The sequence below is a fragment of the Sphaeramia orbicularis genome, chromosome 9, assembly GCF_902148855.1.
Source record: "Sphaeramia orbicularis chromosome 9, fSphaOr1.1, whole genome shotgun sequence".
Taxonomy (NCBI): Eukaryota; Metazoa; Chordata; class Actinopteri; order Kurtiformes; family Apogonidae; genus Sphaeramia; species Sphaeramia orbicularis.
Window position 1 is genome coordinate 642845 of NC_043965.1, and position 16909 is coordinate 659753.

General features: G+C 43.2%; 1 pseudogene; it reads left to right on the plus strand.

The window, feature by feature from the left end:
• LOC115425531 (glutamate receptor ionotropic, NMDA 1-like) overlaps window positions 1-16909 on the plus strand; it is a 63255-nt pseudogene that overhangs the window by 18640 nt on the left and 27706 nt on the right.

A 16909-nucleotide genomic window follows, 5' to 3' on the forward strand; every position in this document is an offset into this window, starting at 1 on the left:
GCAAAAAAAATTTTTTTAGGCTGTTCTCTGTTTTTTTCTTATACTGTATAATTGTTTGGGTTGTTGCACCTCAGGGCCACCGTACATATGGCTTGTTGTCAGTGATTTGAATTCCATATATACATATATATGTATGTCTATGTATGTATATATATATATATATATATATATATATATATATATATATATCTATATATATATATATATATGTGTGTGTGTATGTGTATATATATGGTATGTATATATATATATATATATATATATATTATATATATATATATATATATATATATATATATATGAGCTGTGGCTAGGCGGTGGAGTGTGCAGGCCTGTCTGAGTGTCCACAGGGCTGGATGGAAACATGATGAAGCTCTAATTAATGAAGCTAATCCTGTCATAGCCAGTTAGCTTCCTCAGCGTCCTGGTGTGTTCTTCTCTCTCTGGTTTTCTTCTGACTGGTTGAACGTTTAAACATAAACACCTGTGAACTGCGAATGTTTAAAGGTTCCCAAACCGCTCCGTTCTGTTCATTGTAACTGTGGCTTTAAACGTGTCTAACATCTTTTTGTTTTGTTTCATTTCTATAGTGTGTGTCGTCCGCCCGCCCGTCTGCCCGTTAACACACAGTAACTCGCTGCTGTGGGGGAGGGGCTTGGTCAGGGGGGTGGGGCTTGACGGTCCTGATGATGGTGGTGGGTGGGTGGGTGGGTGGGAGGGGCTTGTGTGTGTATGTGTGTGTGTGTGTGTGTGTGTGTGTGTGTGTGTGTGTGTGTGGGAGGGTTGACAGAGCTAGTGTTGCCGCGGGTAACTGTGACGTGTGTCTGAAAAAACACTGGTAAGATGCCGCCGCTGCTTCCTGTTTCCTGCTGATGCTTTGCCCTGTTGGTTAAGAGAAGTCCCACCCACTGCAACACAAAGGGGGCGGGGTCTATTACAGTCAGCTGATACTCAGCCAGCCAGGTGGTGATGACAGAAATTAGATACGATTATTGAATGATGATTGATTAAAACTTCAGTATAGCAGCAAGAAAACAAAGACAGACAGATGCACTAACTTCATCTGAACCCTCTGGTGTCCAGGTGAGTATATTAAACGCACCTTACACTTATGTTATTAAAGGTCAGAGTATTTTATACATTTAGTTTTAGGTCAGAATTCAAAAGTTGTTCATTTTTTGCCTGATTTTTAAAAATTCTGATCCATCCACTAAAAACCATCCATAATAAACAGTGTTAAATTCCTACACTAACACCCTTCTACCAAGTGAGTACAAATACACATTTAACATTTGACCTGGAACTAAAAATAATAATAATATGAACCATCAATGACAGATGACAGGATGAAAAAAACCTAATCCATTTTTATGTAGAATATTAAAAAATCCAAACAAAGGTTTCAGTGTTTTTTTTGGTTGTTTCTATTACAAACATGGCTTTGAAAGGGTTAAAAATATGACAGTTCGTGAGTATTTGGTATAATTGTTTATGGCTCAAGTTGATGAAATACAAAAATGGTACCAAAAAAACATTAAAAACAGTGTATGACAAACATTGTGACACTGGTATCCCTCTGTGCATATTATGGGCTGTAGGTGATACCAGAGGGTTTTAATACAGACAATATTACAGTAAAAAAATGACCGAACAATCTGTGATTTGAACTCTTAAATGTCCTGATGTCGTAAACATCTACAGCCACAGTTTCAGTGTAAATCCTGAATCCACGGCTGTTTCTCATTTATTTACAGATGATCCTTTATCTTAAACATTCTGATATTTAGGTTTAATTTCTGTCTGAAACACAGACTTCCTCTTTGAGCTTTGGCTGCTGGGTAATCAGCCCCCTGTCCCGTTGCCGTGGTTACATCCTCACCAAAACAGTCGCTGTACTCTTAGAATGATGCGTCATTTTTTAACCACACCCCCTTTTCCCAAAAAAAACCTAAAAAATGACCCATAGGTTGGTAAGGAGTGCAGAGCGACGGCGCTCTGACAGACGCTCAGCTGTTCCGTCTCTGCAGCGGGTTGATTCACTTCAGGGAAAACGGTTCAGAGGAAAACCTGGAACATCCACTTCAATGTGTCGCATTGAACCTGTCGTCTCAGCAGCTTTTAACACTATACGTTCACTATTAAAAACCTTGCCTGGCTCTTTTGGCTGCATCTGCTGGGGTTCATCATGTAGTCAATGAACTTTGAGGGTGGTTTTTTTTTTGTTTGTTTTACCAAAATTCAGTATCATCGCTTTGTAAAAAAAAAAAAAAAAGCCACTTAGAAAAAGAAATGATGGTATGATGATGACAGCAGGAAAAAAAACAGTAATGTTCATAAAATAAAAAAACTTTATCATAACTATGGGTGTAAGAAAATATCTGTTCTGCAATATATCGTGATATTTCATTTCACAATACTGTATCGATATTAAAAGTACTGTATCAATATTTTTTGGTATTCATTCAAATGCAGATATTGTGGAGGTTCATTTTTGTTTTTTTGTTTTTCTTTTTTGTTATATTTATTTATTTATTATTATTATTATTATTATTAATAAACACTCTTTTATTAAATACTGTTAGTTCCTTTGTTGGGATTGAACTAAGATAATGTTTGGGTTTTTTTATTATTATTAATTTATTTCGAATATGGAAATGATACAAGCTTCCTGATTGCTACTAATTGACTTCTGTGCACAACATAATATAGAAATTAAAATTCAAGGAAGCAAAAATAATGATACACACAAAGAAAAAGAAAATGTTCTAATGTTAGTTGTGAAACTAATAGAATCTGAACATTTGAACAGGATCTGAAACTGTAATGTCTGTAAAACAGAATTTCAGTTTGAACACAGGACCATTTGTGATAGAACATTAGATCTGTTGGGATCAAATAAAATGTGTTTAGTATTTGTGCAGATTTCTGCTGGAATTCAATTCAAGGAAATAATCTTTAAAAAAGAAACAAAACCAATAAAAAATTGCCTTTTTAAACAGTATCATGATATATCGTATGGTGATCCTAGTATTGTGATTTGTATCGTATCACCAGATTCTTGCCGATACACAGCCCTAATGATGATGAGAGCAGGAAAAAACATTAATGTTAAATAAAAAACTTGATCATAACTCAGTCAAAAGTATGATTTCTGCTGAGACTCAGTGAAAATGATGAGAAAAGTTAAATGTAACGGAATTCAACCATGTGGCTCCACCTCCTGGTGTTTCTGTTAACACTTACCCATAATCCTTAGTGTCGCTCATCCAGGTATTCCCGTTACCTGTGCACAGGTAATATCTTGAAACCATTCCCTGAAGTGAAACCGGTGAAGCGGTACTGTGACGTTATGGGCTTGGATTGCTTGTTTTTTCTTCACCAGACACTTTACTGTCACATTAGGAGGAAAAAGTTTCTGCGTTGGTGCTTCAGTTAAATCTGAACAGTCGTCTGCTAGCACTGTTAGCATTTGACCTGGAAGTAGACGCAGATTTAAGCAGGTCTTCTATCGGTCTTTAACTCCTGGATGATCTGGTTCGTTGCTTTTCATTGTTCTTTCATCTTAGAGTTAAGTTGGGTTTATCTTTGACTAAAGTAGTTTGCTAACATTCCCTCCAAAACTGTAGCTGCCTTCAGGTACTAGTTAGCTAATCTAAACTGGTTGTTCCAACTAATCTCAACCAGAATATGCTAGAACTGCTAACCTGCTCCAGTTATTACAATATTAACTAGCTGTTTTTTTTTAATACAGTTCAACTAAAGTTATCATTTTCATTAAACACACTTAACTGGCTGTTAAGTTGGGGCGGCTGTGGCTCAGGTGGTTAGAGCAGGTCGTCCAATAACCGAAGGGTGTGCAGTTCGAATTCCGCTCTGTCCTAGCCAGTCCATTGTGGTCCTTGGGCAGACACTTCACCCTCCCTGCCTCCAGTGCCACCAACACTGGTGTATGAATGTTTGGTGGTGGTCGGAGGGGCGTAGGCGCAAATTGTCAGCCACGCCTCTGTCAGTCTGCCCCAGGACAAACTGGGATACAAATGTAGTTTACCACCACCAGAGGGAGGATGTGAGAGCAAATGAATAACGGGTTAATAATGTAAAGCGCTTTTGGTGTCCAGAAAGGCGCTGTATAAATCCAATCCATTATAACTGAATCTAGTGGCTTTATTGATGTGTTTTAGCTGTAGGAAGTGTATAATTAATGTATAAATAAACTAAAAGTAGCTGTTCCGTTGAATATCATTTAACTAAACATTACATAAATGCTGATTATCTTTGAATCTGTTGGTGTCATTTCAGTGTTTTTAGTTTGTAGGAGGGAATATTAGTGTTAGCCATCTGTCCATGTAGTTTTAAGAGGAATATGCTAACAGTGCTAATACGGTTGGCTAATGTTGTGGTCATCTGTAAGTCAAACAGAATTTGACAACATTGTGAAGGGAAGGTTGATGAGAGCTAACTCTGCTAACTATCTGTTTGAAATAGTTTTAGCTAGTTTTTTGTAGTTCTGTTTGGGGTAGCCAGCCGTAGTTGACCTCAGGATAGTGTTTAATGATGCTAACAGTGTTAGCTGCGGCTGTCAGGTCGGCTGAAGGACACGTAGAGACACTTTTCGTCTCAGTGTGACATGTTTCTGCTGCAGGAAACACCTGAGGCGGTTCATAACGTCGCCAGTGAGGCTTCCTGTCCTCAGAGACAACAGCTGTGATTGCTCAGAGTGAACTCCCAGCATGCAGTTTGGCACGTACTGAACACTGACCTGACGCCTGAAGACCAAGAGTGCGTGTCTAAATTACACTGAACCACCCTTTAATTACTGTTGAATGAATCTGGAGTGTGAGTGACTTTCTAATTAAGTCTGTGTGAATGGGGTCGGTTTCCTGTTGCCAGCCGCTCTAACTCTACTGTGGTGTGTGTGTTGTGTATCTGTGGGTGTGTGTGTGTTATGTGTGTGTTGTGTTGTGTGTGTAGGCCTGCTGGGCCTCCAGCTGATTAACGGTAAGAATGAATCGGCCCACATCGCCGATGCCGTTGGGGTGGTGGCCCAGTCGCTGCAGGAGCTGTTTGAGAAGGAGAACATCACTGAACCGCCACGAGGCTGCGTCGGAAACACCAACATCTGGAGAACCGGGCCGCTGTTCACACGGTCAGAACCAGACCCGGGTCAGAGGTCAAAGGTCAGGGCGGGGTTAGTGACAGGGAGGGGTGGGGCTGAGGTGTCCATATAGAGCAGGGATCTCAAACATGCGGCCCAGGTCAAATGCGTCCCCCCCAAAGGTTCCAATCCGGCTCCTGGGATGAATTTACAAAGTGCAAAAATTCCACAGTCCAGGCTGTGGAACTCATTTTAGTGTCGGTCCACATCCAGACCAATCTGATCTACAGTCAAATAATAACAGCAGAAGAACTGACAAAAAAGAATGACTGCAGATTTTCTACTGGGTTTGTTTGTGAAAAAATAATATTACGTATTGTCTATAAATAATGACAACTTCAAATTTTTGTCTTTGTTTTTAGTGCAAAAAATAACATTAAATTATGAAAATATGTACATTTACAAACTATCCTGTAACAATAAAATGTGAATCAACTGAAACAAATATGAACAACCTGAAATGTCTAAAGAAAAGTGCTGTTTCTTTGTAGATCTGATCCATAATGCACATGGACAAATGAGAAGTGGAGGCAGAATATTGGTAAAATTGCACTGATTTTTTCTCAATAATTTCAGTTTTTTTCAGGTTATTCACATCTTTTTTGTTTGGATAGTTTATAAAAGTAAGTATTTTCATAATTTAATGGGGTTTTTTGCTACTGAAACACAGACAAAAGTTTGCAGTTATCATTATTTATAGGTTATTCTGTTCTTATTTTACTGGTTCGGTCCACTGCAGATCAAATGGAGCTGAATGTGGAACCTGAAAGAACAGGACTTTGAGAGCCCTGATATAGGAGGGTTTACAGATGTGAACATGACGTTAATAAGATATTAGGCTGAAAAGTTTCAGCAATTCTTTTGAACCATTTTACTCATGATGCCTCTGTGTTAAACACTGAGTTTAACAATGGTGTTAGAGTGATTAAATATTTACAAATTAACAGCACGGACAGTGTTATCCATCTGATAAGATCTAAGACACACAAATCTAAACCGCTAAAATTGCAATCTTTTGTAATTGGAAAGTTGTTAGCATTTAGCTAACCCCACTCTTCTACAGCTCTGCCCCTTTTCCAAATTGGTCACTTCTGGCTTCATTAAAATCAGGTGATGTCCACTTCCTTTGTTGAGTCTATGTGAGTGGTGGATTATTCAAGACCAGATGAATCTGGATCAGACCGTTAACAGGACTCAGACCTGGAGGACGATGGCGTTTATGTCCATAACCAACTGAGTCTGACACAACTGGGACAAAGACACACACACACACACACACACCCCCCATTTGACCCCCTTCAGTCATATCAGATCCGTTTTATTCGTCTTCTTCAGTTTTTTCAGACCGGTTTGAACTCTGACCTGTTTCTGCCTCATTAAACTCTAAGCTCAGGATCATATATTCTTGCTTCTTGCTGATTCTGATTTGTGGCTCTCTGATTGGCTCCTCAGGGTGCTGATGTCATCAAAGTACCCCGACGGCCTGACAGGAAGGATCGAGTTTAACGACGACGGCGACCGGCGCTTTGCCACCTACAGCATCCTGAACTACCAGCAGAAGCCGGGGCGCCTCGTCCAGGTCGGAGTCTTCAACGGGTCCCAGGTACAGAAGCAAGCACACTGAGTACACCTGAGTACGCTGAGTACACCAGAGTACACCTGGGTACACCAGAGGTACACCTGGGTACACCTGGGTTACACCAGGGTACACCTGAGTACGCCTGAGTACACCTGAGTACGCCTGAGTACACCTGAGTACGCCTCAGTACGCCTGAGTGCACCAGAGTACACCTGGGTACACCAGAGTACACCTGGGTACACCTGAGTACACCAGGGTACACCAGGGTACACCTGAGTACACCAGAGTACGCCTGAATACACCAGAGTACACCTGAGTACACCAGGGTACACCTGAGTACACCAGGGTACACCAGAGTACACCTGGGTACACCTGAGTACACCTGAGTACACCTGGGTACACCTGAGTACACCAGGGTACACCAGGGTACACCTGAGTACACCAGAGTACACCTGGGTACACCTGAGTACACTAGAGTACACCTGAGTACACCAGGGTACACCTGAGTACACCAGAGTACACCTGAGTACACTAGAATACACCTGAGTACACCAGGGTACACTTGAGTACACCTGAGTACACCCGGGTACACCTGGGTACACCAGGGTACACCTGACTACACCTGGGTACACCTGAGTACACTAGAGTACACCTGAGTACACTAGAGTACACCTGAATACACCAGGGTACACCTGAGTACACCTGAGTACACCAGAGTACACCTGAGTACACAAGAGTACACCTGAGTACACTAGAGGTCACCTGAGTACACCAGGGTACACATGAATACACCAGAGTACACCTGAGTACACCAGGGTACACCTGAGTACACCAGAGTACACCAGAATACACCCTGAATACACCTGGGTACACCTGAGCACACCAGGGTACACCTGAGTACACCTGAGTACGCCTGAGTACACCTGAGTACACCTGAATACACCAGAGTACACCTGAGTACACCTGAGTACACCAGGGTACACCAGGGTACACCTGAGTACACCAGAGTACACCTGGGTACACCTGAGTACACTAGAGTACACCTGAGTACACCAGGGTACACCTGAGTACACCAGAGTACACCTGAGTACACTAGAATACACCTGAGTACACCAGGGTACACTTGAGTACACCTGAGTACACCCGGGTACACCTGGGTACACCAGGGTACACCTGACTACACCTGGGTACACCTGAGTACACTAGAGTACACCTGAATACACCAGGGTACACCTGAGTACACCTGAGTACACCAGAGTACACCCTGAGTACACTAGAGGTCACCTGAGTACACCAGGGTACACATGAATACACCAGGGTACACCTGAGTACGACCTGAGTACGCCTGAATACACCTGAGTACACCTGAGTGCACCAGAGTACACCTGAGTATGCCTGAGTACACCTGAGTACGCCTCAGTACGCCTGAGTGCACCAGAGTACACCTGGGTACACCAGAGTACACCAGAGTACACCTGGGTACACCTGAGTACACCAGGGTACACCAGGGTACACCTGAGTACACCAGAGTACGCCTGAATACACCAGAGTACACCTGAGTACACCAGGGTACACCTGAGTACACCTGGGTACACCAGAGTACACCTGGGTACACCTGAGTACACCTGAGTACACTGGGTACACCTGAGTACACCTGAGTACACCTGGGTACACCTGAGTACACCAGGGTACACCTGAGTACACCAGAGTACACCTGGGTACACCTGAGTACACTAGAGTACACCTGAGAACACCAGGGTACACCTGAGTACACCAGAGTACACCTGAGTACACTAGAATACACCTGAGTACACCAGGGTACCCTGAGTACACCTGAGTACACCTGGGTACACCTGGGTACACCTGACTACACCTGGGTACACCTGAGTACACTAGAGTACACCTGAGTACACTAGAGTACATCTGAATACACCAGGGTACACCTGAGTACACCTGAGTACACCAGAGTACACCTGAGTACACCAGAGTACACCTGAGTACACCAGGGTACACATGAATACACCTGAGTACACCAGGGTACACCTGAGTACACCAGAGTACCCAGAGTACACCAGAGTACACCTGAATACACCAGAGTACACCAGAATACACCAGGGTACACCTGAGTACACCAGAGTACACCTGAGTACACCAGGGTACACCTGAGTACACCAGAGTACACCTGAATACACCAGAGTACACCAGAATACACCAGGGTACACCTGGGTACACCAGAGTACACCTGAGTACACCAGAGTACACCTGAGTACACCTGAGTACACCTGAGTACACCCTGGTTGTGTATTTTTCTGTGTTTGTCTGGTTGTTTGGTGGGTTTTCAGAAGTTGACAGGTGTGTGTGTGTGTGTGTGTTTCAGGTGGTGATGAATCCTCAGAGGAAGATCATCTGGCCCGGAGGGGAGACGGAGAAACCAGTGGGATACCAGATGTCGACAAAGCTGAAGGTAGAACCAGCGCAGAACCACTGGGTTCCACTGTCACACCTAAAAATAACAGCCTTTGAACAGAACCAGGAGCAGCTGGAGCTCCAAATGCTTCAGATTCACATTCATAGAACCTCAGCTGATCATTTCTACAGATCCAGTGGATCTAAAACACACACAACAGTTAAGAACAGACAGAATATTAGAACTGGTACACTGACTTACACTCAGCTGTTTCAGGTTCAGATTTGTTCAGGTATTCACATTTTTTTGTTAAAGGTGCAGGAGACTTTCGTGACCAGTTTTCCTCAGATCTGTCCATCCTCAGTCATATCCTCAGTATCATGAATCTGTTCGTCTGTCTGTCATTCCTCACCTGAATCTCTTGCATCACACTGAACAGTTTCTTAGTTCCATCCACCAGAAAACAACCATGTGTTTACAAACAGAGCCTGGGAGGGAACTGGGCATCTGAGGAATTTTGTCACGACATGCATTGTGGGAAACGAAGGCTCGCACAGCTACCTGGACAGCAGCAGCTGGAGCAGACACGATCGGAAATGGCAGGAGCTCCCTTATTTCTATCCATATTCCTCCCACCGTTTCCTTGTTTCAGACATTTCTGCATGTTTGTTTCATCTATATAATACCATATGGTTGCGCTGTCACTGTCAGGTGGCTGCGCGAACCTCCATTTCCCACAGTGCACGTTGCGACAAAATTCCGAAAAATGCCCAAGTGACATCCCGGGTCGGTTTGTAAACACATGGTTTGTTTGTGGTGGATGGAAGTAAGAAACTGTTCACCATGAGGAAGAGATTCAGCTGAGGAATGACAGACAGATGAACAGATTCATGATACTGAGGATATGACTGAGGATGGACAGATGTCATGAAAAACTGGTCACGAAGTCTCCTACAGCTTTAAAGGATAGTTTGTAAATGTTCATGTCATTTTACTTCTTTACACTACAAATGTTTTGTTTGTCGCTATTTATCGGTCATGATGACAGTATTGGACTTTAGATCATATTGGTCTAAATGTGGACCCTGAACTAAAATGATCTGAACACCACTGACCGTTATCTTCAGTCTAATTTGACATTTCATAAGCCCCTCCCACAGGTGGGGCTGGACTGTCATAAGCCCCTCCCACAGATGGGACTGGACCGTCTGTGGGCTGTATGATTGACAGCCCTTTAACGTATATAAACGTTCATATGATGACATCCATGATCAAACAGATGTTAACTTCATATTTGTTCAGACATGGAGCTAACAGTAGACACGTTCTACTGGACACCTGAGGAACACGTGGAACTTGTCTGTTTGTTCGTAATGATCGTGACCTTTGACCCTCTTGTGTGTCCGCTCTCAGATTGTGACGATCCACCAGGAACCATGTCTACGTGAAGCCAACAAAGAGCGACGGGACGTGTAAAGAGGAGTACACGGTCAACGGCGTTTCTGATCAAGAAGGTGATCTGTACTGGGCCCCAACGGAACCATCCCAGGTGAACACGGGTCACTGACTGGTCACCACAGCTGTCAGTCACCCGCTCCATCAATAACTGATACAGACTAACCAATCAGACCATGGGTGTCAGATTGACTGTCTGGACATATCCTGACAGCCCTGCTTTAAACGTTTATAAACCTTCATATGAGGACGTCCATGATCAAACAGATGTTAACTTCATATTTGTTCAGAAGGAAAATAAAATTCTCCCTTTGTGCAGTAATCTACACCTGGATTTACTGCCTCTGTCCACAATAATATACATTATATAGCCCTCTAAAATTAACCTGTATTTGAAATAGAGGATAGAAAACTATTACAGGATCAAAAACTAATAAATTTTAGCAAAAAAAAAAAAAGTCTGTGATTTGAATGTCTGGGGTTGACAGAAATTTGTGATGTTAAAATGGAGTCAGGAGTAGAAAAAGGTTGGAACCAGTGGATTGAACTCTCCTCTTCTCTTGTTGTAACATCCATCGACATCTGTTTTTTTTTTGTTCACGTTTGTTTTGCGTGATACACAAATTTTGTTACAACCCGAAAAAGCCACCTCTTGCAAAAACTTGTCATCGAAAAACAAGTTTGATGAAATTGTCGTTTTTCCATTAGGCAAATTTTTATGCACTATTTATATTCGCTCAATTTGAGGATTGATGGAAAAACGACTAGTGATGCATCAGCTAAAAAGGCCCCGCCCACACTCTCCACCTGGACCAATGGGATCAGGTGACACCACAGAAACAGTTAAAACATATTCAGTTTTATTTCTATTGGGCAGAACACAATGAGGAAAATGGTTTTGGTTTAGTGTTTTTTCTTCTGCAGTACCACAGGTGTCCACTGGGGGAACAGGGGTGTCCACATCTGTAATTACAGCCATGGATCAGACAGATAGAGACTAGATTCCATCACCTTTAGAAACATTTATTAGACGTTACTAAAGGTCATTAACCTACAGAGAGCGTGTGTTCGTCCTTAGTCGACATCAGTCTGAGTCCTGTTTTATTTCTGACCAATCAGCTGCTGTTGCCGGGCAGAAGATGCTAATAAATCTGCAGAATGGAGTGTTTTCACCTTTTTTCATCCTAATCTTTAACCAAACAGTAAGACGATCACAGGTTGTGTGAGCGGACGTGTGCTGGTGAAATGCACCCTGGGAGTTGTAGTTGACTTTTTTTGTGTGTGTGTGTGTGTTTTGTGTCAGGCCAGCCCATCGTCCCTCAGTGTGCTATGGTTTCTGCATCGACCTGCTCATCAAACTGGCCATGAGCATGAACTCACGTATGAGGTCCACCTGGTGGCTGATGGGAAATTTGGCACACAGGAGCGAGTGAGTGCCCCCCCCCCCCCCCCCCTTTCTCTCTCTCTCTCTGTGACCTGCTTACTGATTCACCACCACATCACTTTGCCTGAGCCTGTTGCCATGGCAACCACTGCTCCGTCTCCGACTCTGACCTTGATGATGCTGAGAGACGTGAAGTCAATCGCTGTGGCTGTGCTTCCGCCTCCCCCCGCCTCCCCCGCCTGGACTGTGGACTGTCCTGGTTCCGTTGGTTCTATGGATCTGAATCTGACATTAGAACGTGTTACAGTCAATGACAGTTTGGAAAACAAACAACCTGTTTCTAATTCCATCACCTTTAAGTCACTGTTGATGAAAACAGAAGTATGAAATCTGAGTCCAACATAAAATCTGATCATATATGAGTTCAACTGAACTGACCTTTGACCTTTCATGGTCTGTTGTTTCTTAGTTTGATGGTTTTGATTCAAAATAAAATAAAACTGAAGAGACTCAGAAAATCTAAACCCACTTAATCTGTCCTCCTCTTCCTCTTCCTCCTCTCTTCCTCCTCCTCTTCCTCCTCACTCCTCTTCCTCCTCCTCCTCCTCCTCCTCTTCTCCTCTTCCTCCTCCTCCTCTTCTCCTCCTCCTCCTCCTCCTCCTCTTCCTCCCTCTCCTCTTCCTCCTCCTCCTCCTCTCCTCCTCCTCCTCCCTCCTCCTCCTCCAGGTGAACAACAGTAATAAGAAGGAGTGGAATGGGATGATGGGGGAGCTTCTTGGTGGTCTGGCTGATATGATCGTTGCTCCCCCTCACTATCAACAATGAGCGTGCTCAGTACATTGAGTTCTCCAAACCGTTTAAATACCAGGGGCTCACCATCCTCGTCAGAAGGTGAGTCCAGGTCTTGGTCTACCCCTTCAAGTCTATAGGTCCAGGACTACAAGTCCTGGTGTAGTGAACAGGGTCTACTGGTCAAAATCTACAGGTCTGGGTGTACTGGTCCTGGTCTTCAGGTCTGCAGGTCTGGGTTACTGGTCCTGGTCTGTAGGTCTGGGTGTACTGGTCCTGATCTCAGATCTGCAGGTCTGGGTGTACTTGTCCTGGTCTCCAGGTCTGCAGGTCTGGGTGTATTGGTCCTAGTCCCCAGGTCTGCAGGTCTGGGTGTACTGGTCTGGTGGTATTTTGGATCCCAGCTCATGGTGACCCAGTTCACAGCAGCTCGATATTTTCCGTCATCAGATCTGATCCAGAATCAGCTCTCAGGGAGTTTTTAGGTCAAATGAAACAGACCGGTGTCAGACCGGCTCAGTTCTGCGTCAGTGCCTGGCTCATGGGCAGTGGCAGGAAGAGTTGTGAGTATTTAAAGGTGCTGGAGACTTTCATGACCAATTTTTCATCAAATCTGTCAAACCTCAGTCATATCCTCAGTGTCATGAATCTGTAAGTCTGTCTGTCATTACTCATCTGAATCTCTTCCCTCACTGTGAACAGTTTCTTAGTTCCATCCACCACAACAAACCATGTGTTTACAAACAGAGCCAGTAGGTCACTCGGGCATCTGAGGAATTTTGTTGTGACGTGCATTGTGGGAAACGCCGGTTCACGCCGCTGTCTGGCAGCAGCAGCTGCTACAGACAACGCAGAAACAGCAGGAGCTCCCTTCCCTCTATGCATATTCCTCCAGCCGCTTCCGCGTTTTAGCTGTTTCCGCGTCGTGTTTCATCCATATAATATCATATGGATGAATTCAGAATTCAGATTCATGATACTGAGGATCAAGGTTATTATTGTTAACAAAAAGTAACGAAATGATGAAAACTAGAATTGTAAAAACATTTTCGTTAACTAAAATAAATAAAAACTATAATTAAAAGAAAAAAACAATAACTGACTGAAACTGTATTGTGTGTTATAAAACTAACTAAAACATATAAAATTATGGATCAAATTCCCCTTCGTTTTCGTCTTTGTCAACGTCAGATTGATATGAAATCGATTTATTTCGCGCTAGTAATTTTCTGTGCTGTCACCATACGACACTTTTTGGTCCGTCACTTGTGTTCACTTGTGTTTTCAGTCGTCTTCTGGTCCCCACTCTACCTGGAAACATGGAGACTAAAGTGGGAGAAAGCAGCAGAGTCCTGTCTGGGATTTATTTGAATATGACGGAGAAGATAAGAAAAGAGACGACAAACTAAAACTAATACTAAAACTAAGCATTTAGAAAATAATAAAACTAATAAACACTAGCAAATCTGCTCTAAAAATGAATTAAAAACGAACTGAATTAGAGAAAAAAAAGTCAAAACTAAATAAAACTAAACTATAATGAAAAATGTAAAACTATTAGAACTTTGCTGAGGATATGACTGAGGTTTGAGAGATTTGATGAAAAACTGGTCACGAAAGTCTCCCACACCTTTAATGAAACTAAAGCAAAGAGAACAGTAGTGTTCTGACATATCTGTAACCTGAACCCCAGCAGACCTGTTGTATCTGTGGTGGGTGCAGGTCAAAGGTCAGCTGCAGGTCTGTACTCATCCATCATATCTGTTTATTCAGGACGTTTGTGTGTGAAGGTCTTGATCATCTTAATCTGTCACAGTCAGACTGACTGGACTGGACTGAATCTACACTGTGTTCAATGTTATTCATGAATTTAATGGATGTTTGAAGCCTCTGTCACAAAGCTTCTTACAAACGATGGCTTCATACAAATCTCCTGGTTCAAATGAGATGTGGAGTTTGTAGACATCTGTGGAGGCAGCAGTAGTTTCATACTAAGTCAGTACGGCTGCCGTTCAAATCACAAGAGGAAGTGGAGGCCTCCGCCAGAAAATGACCTGATTTAGTGTTGTATGAAGAGCGTACAGCTGTCAGGTTCTTGGTAAAGGTGCTGTGGATCCTTCCTACGTCGGACCTACAGACACTTCAGCCATATGTGAAACTGACAGTACTCTGAAGTCGATAGTACAAGAACGAACACTTTCAGAATATTTAGATCAGTTTATAAACAGAGGCCGTGTAGTAAAAGTCCAGTGTTGTGATCATTGCATTCGAGATGGAAATAATGTCCACAAGAGGAGGAGGAGAAGAAGAAGAGGAAGAAGAAGAAGAAGAAGAGGAGGAAGAGGAAGAAGAAGAGGAAGAAGAAGAAGAGGAGGAAGAGGAAGAAGAAGAGGAAGAAGAAGAGGAAGAGGAGGAAGAAGAGGAAGAAGAAGAGGAAGAGGAGGAAGAAGAGGAAGAAGAAGAGGAAGAGGAGAAGAAGAAGAGGAAGAAGAAGAGGAAGAGGAGGAAGAAGAGGAAGAAGAAGAAGGAAAAGAAGAAGAAGTAGTTTGTCTGTTTTGGTCCGACAGCAGTAGACAAAGACGGACATTCTAATGATTAACGTAAAAGTCTTTACATAGTTTGATGCTCCAGAACAGTGACCAATCAGCACCAAAGTGTGGACATCTGTAGCCACGCCCACTTCTGCAAAAACTCAGTAAAAACTCCCAGAATTATGGGTGATGACCACGTTCAGCCTTTTCCTCTGCATAGGCGCAAAAAAACTAAACACACTGACCACAGTTTAATCTTCTGAACCGCTTTATCCTAGAGATGGTCATGGGGGCGGAGCCTATCCCAGCATTAGAGATGTCCACGCATAATTTGGTTTGTGCGAACGCCGTAAGGGAACGCTAAAAGCAGAGAGAACACGAGGAAGGACACGAATATGAGGTTCTGGAAAGACCTCCTGATCCATGAACGTCATACGTTGTTCTTCGGTTGTTCTGAAGGCGTTCGTCAGGGTTTTGTAGAAGAACTCGCACAAACCATCTTTCCGGCTACAAACTTCGGAACGTTCCACGAACTCTCCATTCTTTTTAAGTCCGCCTTGAGAAGGTCGTACCAAATGGTCCATAAATCGTTCGTAACAGCATTTGTGACTGAGGCTTAAATGAATGAACCTGCAGACTCGAAAGCCTGGGTTCTGTCTCTGTTGCCATGGTAACGCTATGCAATGCTTTTACCATACACACATTCTATCCATTCACATAAGCAGAAGAACATCTGTGTTGACCTGTGTGTGTTTGTGTGGACCGGTGTGTGTTTGTTTGATTGTGGGTGGTTGTGTGGACCTGTGTTGGTGTTTATGTTGACCTGTGTGTGTTTGTGTGGACCTGTGTGTGTTTGTTTTGATTTGTGTGTGGTTGTGTTGACCTGTGTGTGTTTGTGTGGACCTGTGTGTGTTTGTGTGGACCTGTGTGTGGTTGTTTTGATTTGTGTGTGGTTGTGTGGACCTGTGTGTGTGTTTGTGTGGACCTGTGTGTGTTTGTGTGGACCTGTGTGTGGTTGTTTTGATTTGTGTGTGGTTGTGTGGACCTGTGTGTGTTTGTTTTGATTTGTTGTGGTTGTGTGGACCTGTGTTTGTGTTTTTGTGACCTGTTTGTGTTTGTGTGGACCTGTGTGTGTTGTGCTGGACCTGTGTGTGGTTGTTTGATTTGTGTGTGGTTGTGTAGACCTGTGTGTGTGTTGTGTGGACCTGTATGTGTATGTTTGTGTGGACCTGTTTGTGTGTGTTTGTGTGGACCGTGTGTGGTTGTGTTGACCTCTTTGTGGTTGTGTGTTTCAGGAAATCCCTCGAAGTACCCTGGACTCGTTCATGCAACCGTTTCAGAGTACACTGTGGCTGTTGGTCGGCCTGTCGGTTCCACGTGGGTGGCAGTGATGCTTTACCTATTAGACCGGTTCAGGTAAACACACCTGACATTTACAACAGAAAAGCCCCGATGACACAGATTCTCTGATCCAGCCTTAACATGTGGACTAGACCTGTAACGGGTTAGTCCTGAATTAGTCTGGTATCTGTAAACATCAACCATGTAATAGTTGTTAACACATTAAATTACAGGTGTCAACATACGGCCCGGGGGCCAAATCCGGCCT